This window comes from Aythya ferina, assembly GCF_964211825.1.
Source record: "Aythya ferina genome assembly, chromosome: 11".
Lineage (NCBI taxonomy): Eukaryota > Metazoa > Chordata > Aves > Anseriformes > Anatidae > Aythya > Aythya ferina.
The window spans coordinates 16,905,024-16,915,259 of record NC_140307.1 but is presented as its reverse complement, the minus strand read 5'-3'; the positions used below and the strand labels follow the sequence as shown (position 1 = coordinate 16,915,259).

Below are 10,236 nucleotides of genomic sequence, written 5' to 3'. Positions count from 1 at the left end.
GAAGAGCACAGTTTGTTTCCCAGTTGATTTAACTCCATCTGTTGTGAAGTTATTCATTTTGGTAACTTACACGTTTCTCTTTCTGATGGAATGAGGCATTTCACTCCTCTCAGATACAACTTGCAACACACAGAATACAGAATAAACTGTATACCCATATACCCCTATATACCCATAAACTCTGAGTGAAACCCCACAAGCAACATCCTTGCCTTAGGACTTTGAGACCTGTGAGATGAACTAAATATTTCAGGCCAACTTCACTGCTGAGTTAAGAGAATCATACCAATAAAGAAGGGAAATCTTCTGGCTGAGAAAAAAAAGGAGTCTGCCTAGTCCTCCATCTGTTCAACAGACAGATGCAAAGAGCTGCAACGAATTCTACCTGTTCATGTCTCACTTCTCAGATTTGAGTTGCGTCCACATGGATGGCAAGAATTCCACATCTACATTCAGTGCCCATCACTTCACTGTGGTAAACAGAACAGAGTAAAACATCTTCACTGAGCGAGTATCCATGTGCAAGTCAGTTGTGCAATTTAAAAGGAAGGCAGCATGTAAAAGAATGAGAAAATTTTATAGTAACATGAAGTCAGCTATTTGTATAACACATTTTAGATACTCCTACCTGAATAAAATAATTTTTCTTGTCATTTAGAACAAAAGATAGATTTTTTTTAATTTAAAATTTTAAAGATTATTTTTGATGTCATGCTGCAAAAAGATGTTGCAATTCCCTTGATCCTGTATGAAACTACCACATTCTAAAAAGATGCCATAACCAGTACAAGAATCTGCCTCTACTAATGATGTGTTCCTACAGTAACAGAAATTACAGTTCTCCAGTCTACCATCTCAGTACCAAAAATACCGTGTATTATCTTACATAACTACCAAGTAGATTGCAGTAAAACAGACTGTTTAAATGGGTATTAAATTATCTCCAAGCGATTTGGGTATTACTTTCCATTATTATGTAATTTACTTCCACTATTTCTTTAGCAATCACTTCATCTTTTGGAACATTGTGAAGCTCAGAGCCAGAGACATAACTGGATCAACACCCTAAATTCCATACTGCACCACAGAAGCATCAATAGGTCTTGCCTACCTTATGAAGTATTCTTCCAAGGCTCAATATTCATCTATTAAGAAAACCTTTTGAAAGTTTAACATTTTCTACTAAAATTATGGATACAAGTTCAACTGTGAGAAAGCTAGAGAAAAACCTATATATATATATATATATATATATATTATGCACGCTGTCTGCACAGTGAGTCAGAGCCCAAGCACAGCTTGTCAACACAAGTACCTAGAGCCAAGTCATAACCTCTACTTTAAGGTGTGGATTAGATGAAAGGATTAGAAAACATGTTACAATGTCCAGAAATCTGTCAGAGGGAGGGAGAGATCTTCAATCTTAAGTAGCACTATGCTCTGCTTCCTACGTTCCTAGGGTATTGTGCATTTGTGGAATCCAGGTCACAATGGGACATGAGCTGGAGCAGAATAGTTGCTGGAGACCCTGGCTCTGCACATTTTTGATGCATCCATAGAAATGCTCTGCAGAAGCAACTCAGTAAGCTACAATGCTTTTTTTTTCCCCCCCCTACCTGCCCAAACTCACAGCTGCCTGGTATGTGCAATGAAGAAAATGAAGCTGCTCAGCCAATGCACTGTATTTTGGATGGGACAATCCCATGCATACTTTGAGACCTAGAGAATTTCCTGACAGATTATGAAATAATTAGTTGGCCAGAGATCCAGCTCTGGGCCCATTCTGTAGGCAAACTTTATTCCCTCACAATTTCTGACCAAAGCTGGATAGAAAAGCTGTTTTCTTTCCCCTTAGGGAAACTTGATAGTTTTAAGATTGCAGGGTTTCCAATTTAATTAATTTTTTTTTTTTTTTAAAGTGAAACATAAGTTCCCTATTTGTTTATTCTGTATTTCTCGTTTTCTCACTTTTGTCCTACAGCAAGGAGTCAGGGGGAAGAAAGGTTGGGAAAGGAAGAGAGGATGACAGCAATCCTCTGCTCCCACCAATCTTCAAGTATTTCTTAAAAACCGTTTAATAGGAGAAAAGGTGGAGATCAGTAAGAAAATGTGTAAATGCAAAAAATGCCTTTTTCTAATTGCTAAAATAACCCAAACTTAACTCAGAAGAGAGTGAAGATTCAAACTGTAAAGTCCAATCCATCAAAGTCATGAAATACAAATAATTATACAGAGGTTTTGGAATTCCAAGATTACTGTTAGTACAAGGTTAAACCCAGCTCCAAAAGAACTTCTTCAGCAGGTGGAAGAAAACTTACCAAAAAACTTTCAATAACCTGAAAAAATAATGAGGCCTTTTCAACTTGGCTGACACCAGATAGAAATGTTTTGGAGAAGAAAAAAAAAAAAAAAAAGAAAAATGCTGACACAATTCAGAAGTAATTCTTCTTTATGGTCACAGTAGACTGATGCAGCATGTATTATAGTGTGATAAGGGATCAGAACTTCAAGCAATGAAAAAGCAATGGAATTGCAATGTTCTGAAATTATAAGACTTAAAGCAGAAGGATTAAATACAATTTGTGACAAAATTATTTTTAAGACATTGTTGAGGAAAAAGAACAGACTTTCAGGATGTAGTACATTGTCTTTTAGACCTATTCCAAAAACACTGATGACTTTTTGTGCCTAAAAGCTGAAAAATTACTTCAGTGGTCACTAATGTAAAAAAGATGCAGAAAACCAAAGGTGGGGCAAATAAGTGGAATCAGATGCAGACAGTTTCATGGTAGGTGCAATGACTTTTAGGTTATTTTAATCAGATTCATTCTGACTGATATCAGTTTGGGCGTCAGTACCAAGTTACCTTGGAAAGCTCAATTGTAAGAAGTGCTAAAGTCACTGTTGTTAAAAATTGAGAACATTGAACTTCAATTGCTAAAAAGGTCTGACACCTCCCAGAGAAAAATCCCCAGTATCTTGCAAGATTAGGCATTTCAGTGGATATATGTTTTTCAAATATGCAAAGATAAGGTCTTTTTTACCTGGTGGTAAATGAAGTTCCATACAACTTCTACTGTTGAGAGATCAAAACATGAAATCAAGAGCTTCTCATCTAGGTAATGAAAGGCATGTTAGGCTGCTAGCTAGAGAGAGAAAAAAAAAAATCTTTAATAAAACTGTAACTAACCTTTGTTAAATATTTTATTTTTAAGTGGTATTGTATGATGACAAGGACCTCCTGCCCTGGCCTGCCTACTTGTTTTCTCTGTCAGAAGCTTCTGCGCCTTGCTGAATTTTGCACAATAGTATGCTTTGCATTGTTCAAAATTGATTCAAGATTAATTAAATCTCAGCAGTGATTGATCTGTTGCGAGCATCTTTTTTTTTTTTTTTTTTTTTTTTTTTTTGGCCAGGAAGTACAACAGACTAGTACTTCAGAAGCATTTATCTTGGGAGTGTTCTGTGTATACCTTGTTCAGAATTGAGTATTGCCTAAACATTCAGAAAACTGTCCAAGCAAACACAGTTGGTCTTCATCAGGTTCCACAGGACACCCAGCCCATCTGTGGAGTACAGGACAGCTTCTTGAAGACTGCCTGCTCTCCTACTGCACCAAGCTCCTGTCCAGAAAGATGGGTCTTTGAATCACACAGCTATGGGCAACCAGAAACAAAGAACAACAATTCAGAGCAACACTTGGATGATATTGTACCTTGCTGGGTCCAACTGTAGCAATATCACCTGGGAAAAAGGTCACTGCTCAAGTACAGCAATAACTCAAAAGCCCTCCTCACTTGCTTCACTGTGAAGTTACAGGAAAACCCAGCAAAGACCATCTGCCCATCCTTGCTCAGGGCAGATTAAGATTATGATCATGTACAGACATCTTCCTTATACATTTCATAGTTGCTTAGACAAGAAATAAAATGTGGACCTCAACCTGCTGTAAGAGACCCTTCAACAGCACACAGCTTCTTTTTGTAGCCCAGAATAGTTTATAAAATACAAAATCTTGATATTATTACTCTTCTGTCTTATCAGACAAGATTTGGAACATGCTACAGTTAGAAGCAAATACCTTTGTAATGGAAAGAGGAAGAGATATCTGTCTGTGTCTGTTTTTACAAAGAGAATGGCTATTGTATGAAGATGGTTATAGACTTGGAAAACTATTAATATTCTTTGATGGGGAGATCTGATACAAAGAACCTATATAAAAAAAAAGAACATAAGCCTTAACATTAGCTGTTAAGAACATTCCAGGGAATAATAACTGCAGGAGATAAGGAAGCCTAAAATAAACACCAAAATCTGTAGTGCATCTAGGAACACCCTTCACCACAGGAAAAAGGAAAAAAAAAATAATCAAAACGATCTCATATCAGTGGATTTTTTTCACAAGGTGGAAGAACCATCTCTTCCTGGAGTGATCTTGACCTGATCCCAAACGCTGCTCAGTTTGGCTGTCCAAGGATGGTTCATTTACGAATGAACTCTAGGGAATATGAGGTACACACCATCCAAGGTTATCCTAATTCTGCACTTTCAAGGCTTCTGTGAGACTGAGGGAACTCGTGGTTCATGACAGAAAATCAACACAAAATAGAGTCTGCATATAACTTCATCAGATTTACTTCATCAGGTTTTTGACTCTCCCTTAGAAACATTTCCCTACACAGAATCCAAAAGCACTCTAGATACTCTTCTGTTTTGTTTTTCCTGGTAGCTTGGCCTGTGGACCCATCAGAACCACTAGGAAGGGCCTCTTAGCTCAAAAGAGAGCTAGAGAACTTTTCCATGGTATTCTGAAGAGTAGCTAACATCTGTTACATTCACAACACAATTAGTAACTTTTATAAACACACAAACCCCAACATTTTAAATCCTTAAGGCAATGCACAGGGTTGTGAGAATCCCACTTTGACACTAAGCACTCTCACGCTTCTCTTCATGACAGGGTAACAAGGCCAGGAATATTTCTCAGAGGGCTTTTTTCTACTGAGGAAGATAGAAAAGCTGAAAGTGACAGCAGATGGAGTGAGAAGAAAGAAGTCTCCCCTAGACTAAGTAACATAAAAAAAGATTCTTCTGCTCCCTTCTATAACATAGAAGGCTACAAAGGTGTCTGTTCTATTGAAGACATTCACACCTGCCTACACCATTTTGCTTGGCTCAAAGCACATTAGCAGCATGTCATGGGAAAGAGGAGCACTTACAAAGCCCAGCTGTAGTGTAATAAGGTGAGTCATGATCCAGATATGTATCGATGACAACCACACACCTCTGTCTCCAGAAATGCCAGAGCACCAAGTAGATGAGAACTGCAGTCCCCTAAGTGCTGAAGGATAAATTAAAAAGTAAGTCAATCAAACATATGTGACAGAACAAATCTGTAGCAGCCTCTTCCCCTATTTCATTTCCCATGGACACATTTTCATCCAAGGTCTGATGCTGCCTAGAAAGCTTCTGCCAGCTCATCTTGAGCAACCACCATCCAGTTTGACATAGGGAAAAAAATAAGTTCCTAGATGTTGAAAGCTTTCAAGGGCACCAACATTAATGGTTAACTCTTGCTGAAGCAGCCCCCATTTCTTACTCCTATGTTTCCTTATGCTTTTTTCCATGTCTACTCTCTCATGAGGGAAAATGCTTTAAGAAAAATAAAATGTATTCATACGTATCTATACACACATGCACACACATACACACTACTCCTAATCTTGCCATTGCTGCAACACTTTTAGTTTTGGAAAAAGGGAGCCTGGACTTATTTTATCATGAAAAGCTGATTAGATAAATCTGGGCTGTTTTGTTGTTTACATGATAAATTGCTGCAACATTTTCACCCACTATGGTACGTTGCCAGTGCTGGCCCACAAAATGAATATGAGTGCCAACTCTAGTTCGCTCACACTCCCTTCTCCATATTTACTTAAATAGTCATTCCTTCACCCTCCCTGTTCTCCTCATGACTGTGGGTGCTCGCTCTCTCATGACCCAGAAACATGAAAACTTTTGAGTCTATAATTCTTGCGATTTTACAGTGTTGTTGTTTTCTTTTTAGTGTGTATTTTCTTTTTCATTGTTTTATTTAACATAAATAAACAAATATTTTTAAAACCTGCTGTTGTCAGTAACTACATTTCACCAGGTCTGTTTCCAAATCCAACACTGGTTTTGGTGCCAGTACACTGCGTTACCAGTCAGTACTGTGCTCGTTCAACTCCTAATGAAGGGTGACAGAGAAGTTGAACAATCAAGGCAGAAGCAGCATCACCTATCCTCTAGTCACAGCTATGACCTAACAGGAGATACGGAGCTTGTTGTCAAGTCCCACAGCTCTAATGAGACTTTCAAAAGCATTGGGCAAGTACACAAGTCACCAATTTTTCATGTACCGTGACTTGTTATCAAAGTTATGATGTGTGAAGATAAAGCTGATCAAAAATAGCATGAACTTTATGTTCAAGCCAGAAATTCTTTCTCAAGTCCTCTAATACAAAAATAATACCCTTTGAAGATTGTTATATAACAAACTACACCCTGAAATGTGATCTGAGAGAATATATATATGGATTTTGCAACATCCCCAAAGAGCAATAACACTACAGGACCTTAAGTCACCAAGCTGTCCTCTCAGTACCACTGTAAATAGAGCAGCATTATGCCCGACTCAGGCACGTAATAAAAGTCACTGACAGAAAAGACTGATGGAGGTAGGCCGTTCCTCTGCCCACACAAATTGCTTCTCTACAGCATATTATTTTTAAGTCTCAAAGAACAGGAGTAACCTTTTAATTTTGCCTGTAAAACTACCCCACATTTTAGGCTGACTGACTCTTTTCCTCATCTTCAACAGATGCTCAATTCACGTCCAAATTCACCTCCTTCCAGGAATTTGTCTAGATGTCATTAATCTAAGGAGAGAAGTTTGTCACAGCTGGAGTTAGTAAGCATCAGCTGTGGACGGCAAAAAGAAGTAAGGACTCCAAAGCTTACGTGCAGACATTCTGGCACCTAAACACAGACTAAACTATTTCTACACTGTCCTTACAATCACACTATATTTCTTATATTTAATTAAAATGGCTGTAACTCTTTTAATCTCCTTATATTTATGATTACTTCTCTCTCTAGTATCTTTACTTGTCCCTACGTTATTAAATCATCCAATAATTCCGCTTCAAAAATAGGCTGAGTGAACAAATCCAGAGAAACCATGAATTTTATAATCCCCAAATCACAGAAAATACTGAGGGCATGGACTCTAGGGGCTTCTCATCTTCTGCCCCACAGCAAGACACTTGACAGATCCCTGTTAGGACTATTCTTAAAATCAGAAGTGATAGAGGTTTTTTTGCAGTCTCCCAGCCATACTTTATTCCTAACCAAGTATCAGCCAATTCTAAACAGAATTTCTGTTATTGCAATTAGAGTCCTTTAATTCTTTTCCTTCCAATCAAAATGGGAAAATATGATATTCTTTTATATTTTGCAATAGTCTTCTAGGTATCTGAAAGCATTATTGAAGCAAACAATTTTTGTTCCCTCTCAGAGAATTTAGCTTTTTGAGAAAACACCTTAACTACTGGGTGATGAAAGAACCATATTTAAACCTTATAGGATCTCCAAAATATTGGTTTATTTCCTTACATATTTAACATGGCTTTTTCCTATCTTAGTATTGAGTAATTACCAAGTAGGAATGACATACCTGATCACGATCACACCAGAATTTTAGAAAAAGTGACACACCCTTTTTATTCTGTGACACTGAGAAATAAATAACTTCTAGTATGTTCTTATTTTGGCTTACCCGTGTTCCTTTTCCCCAGGTCAGAGAAACACACTGTGTGACAGCATTGCAGAGTTCCTGAAGCAGCGAAGAGCAAGAGAAGCTATAAACATATCTTATTTCATTTGCCTCCTCTCCTTTTAATTTTGGCCAACGTAAGAAGCATGACAGGGCAACCACAGACACCAGGGAACTTTGTGATGCCCATCAGAGTACAGAAACAAACTGCCTGTGGAGAGCACTGGCACTTTATTGCTTCGGCACACTTCGCAACTGGAACTTAACATACATGAGCAAATGATGACAAATACGTACCTATGCTTTTTTCCACCTCTAATCTTGCTATGCTGATTTATAATACATGCAATTCTAGAAATGTTAATGGTCTCAAGCCTTTCAAGAACCTAAGCAGCAAAGAACCCTTGCCCTGACTGTCTGTAATTCAACCCATCAGATGACAGCTTTCTGTCAATAATACGCTCTCGCTGTATCTGTAAATGCATACACCAAGCAGGGAGGAAAACTGTTCAACTCCGAGACAAGCTGAAGTCAGATACTATATCCCACAAGCATCTAATAAATACAGTCTTTAGCCTCCACTTCTCTCTCGAAAGAGTTAACAAAAACTATTTTCCTCACAGAACCCTTACAAAAAATAAAAATCAACATCGTCTTAATAAGTTACAACCAAACACCCACGTTGATCAATATGCTTAGCACCAGGGGATCAAATCCCTATGCCTGGAAATTAGTGCAAGTTTCCCAATAGCAACCTAGTTGACGTAATAGTGCTTCAGGGAAGGGCTCAAAAATTCAGCAGTTCTTTTGGCCTCACTAACATCTGACGGTGACAAGTTTTATTGGTTCATTGTTTTACTGTTTCACTGCTTCATACTGAGTAGGTAATTTCATTGAGTCATTCACAATATTTAGTCTTTTTCCTGGGCTTTACAGTGAATTTATGACTGACTGGCTAAAATTATTCCTTTGACTGCATGCTACTGAGCATTTGACCAGCAGCCCATCTGTCATCATGTTGCCCGAGCCTGTGACTTCACTTTCTTTACTGAGGTCTTTTGCAGTTTCCTCTAGTACTGTGAATTTCACAAAGCATTTTTAAAGCCTATAAGCCAAATGTCAACCTTCTGCCCATTCAATTTCTTTCATCAATTTCTTCACAATGTCCATAGAAATCAAGTTCATAACAGCCATTAAACCTAATCTTGATATATTCCTTCACACATCAGTTATTCGGTTCACTGTCATTTGCCTGCATCCCATACCCTAGATCTTTATTTTATTTATCTACAATGCAGCATTTACAAAAAGTAATGTTCTGCTCAGGTTTACACTCAGATTGTCAAAACATATTTCCATTCCTGACAAATTGAACATTTAAAGGAAGTCTCAATATGATTATTTTAACACTTCAGAAAAATAAATTTTGCTTCCACAGAAGGTATAATGGCAATCACTCCCTCAGCAGCTGCTCCACTGGTTTCCTTTTAGGCAACAGGGCTATGAAATTGCTCTACAGATGCATTAACAATTGTCCTACTTTACTCCTTGGGTTTCAGGTGATTTTTTTCTTGGTGGTGTTTTCTGATAGGTCTCTCTATCCTAGTTCACACTAGAGAAACTATTTGTTGCTGGTTCAGAGTGTAGAAGTGCATGTAAGTACAAGCTAGCTGCAGAATATGCCAGATTAATGTCAGCTCCCAAATGGTTCTGAACAGACTTTGTCCTTGAGTATGCTGGCAGCTAACCCACACGCACCCGTGATTCAGCTGCAGTATTGCTGACACTTAATATCAGCAAGAGATAATTTTCCTAGTATAGATTTTTTTTTTCTTGCCAGCTATTAAGCTTGTGTAATTCATAAATACCAGGCAAAGTCATTGTGCCATGGAACTTTCTGGAATAATTATTTCCACTGGAAGTCATTGTGCCTCTCAAAGGTTTGAAAAGAAGTCAATTAAACACAAGGCCAGATTTCTGAATAGTCTAAACTTATATATTTCTGCTGATGGTGATGATATGGCCTATGCAAGCTCATGAAGCGTATTTTATACTCACAGTGTTCCCTTTCTTTCATTAATGTGGTATGTTCTGGTCATGTTCATGCTACCATGGTATGGAAAAGCCTTTGAAATTAGAATTTGAAGCCCCATGAGCAAACAAACCCCCTGAGAATTTGTACTTAGACATAAACCAATCTGCATTCACAATCGAAGATCATTTTGTGTCGTACACTGCTTGGCATGAGCTCTGACTATTGTTCTGGATGTGATCACAACAAATATTAAACAACAACAATGAAATAACCAGACTCTCCTCCCAGCTAAACTCAGCAGGTTATTACGTGCACCCCACATGCTATATATCAGCAAGCCAGGGCCCGATAGCTGACAGCCATCTGGCAGAAGCAGCCATTTCTA

At 38.0% G+C, this 10,236-nt stretch overlaps 1 long non-coding RNA gene across 1 annotated transcript; it reads right to left on the bottom strand.

Moving 5' to 3' along the window:
• Nucleotides 1-445: 445 nt before the first annotated feature.
• LOC311443027 lies at nucleotides 446-7,835 on the bottom strand. The gene is made up of 4 exons (XR_014697030.1): nucleotides 7,820-7,835; nucleotides 5,220-5,341; nucleotides 3,045-3,146; nucleotides 446-470 (listed from the first exon to the last, which is right to left on the bottom strand). It is a non-coding gene; the product is annotated as an uncharacterized lncRNA (long non-coding RNA).
• Nucleotides 7,836-10,236: the final 2,401 nt, after the last annotated feature.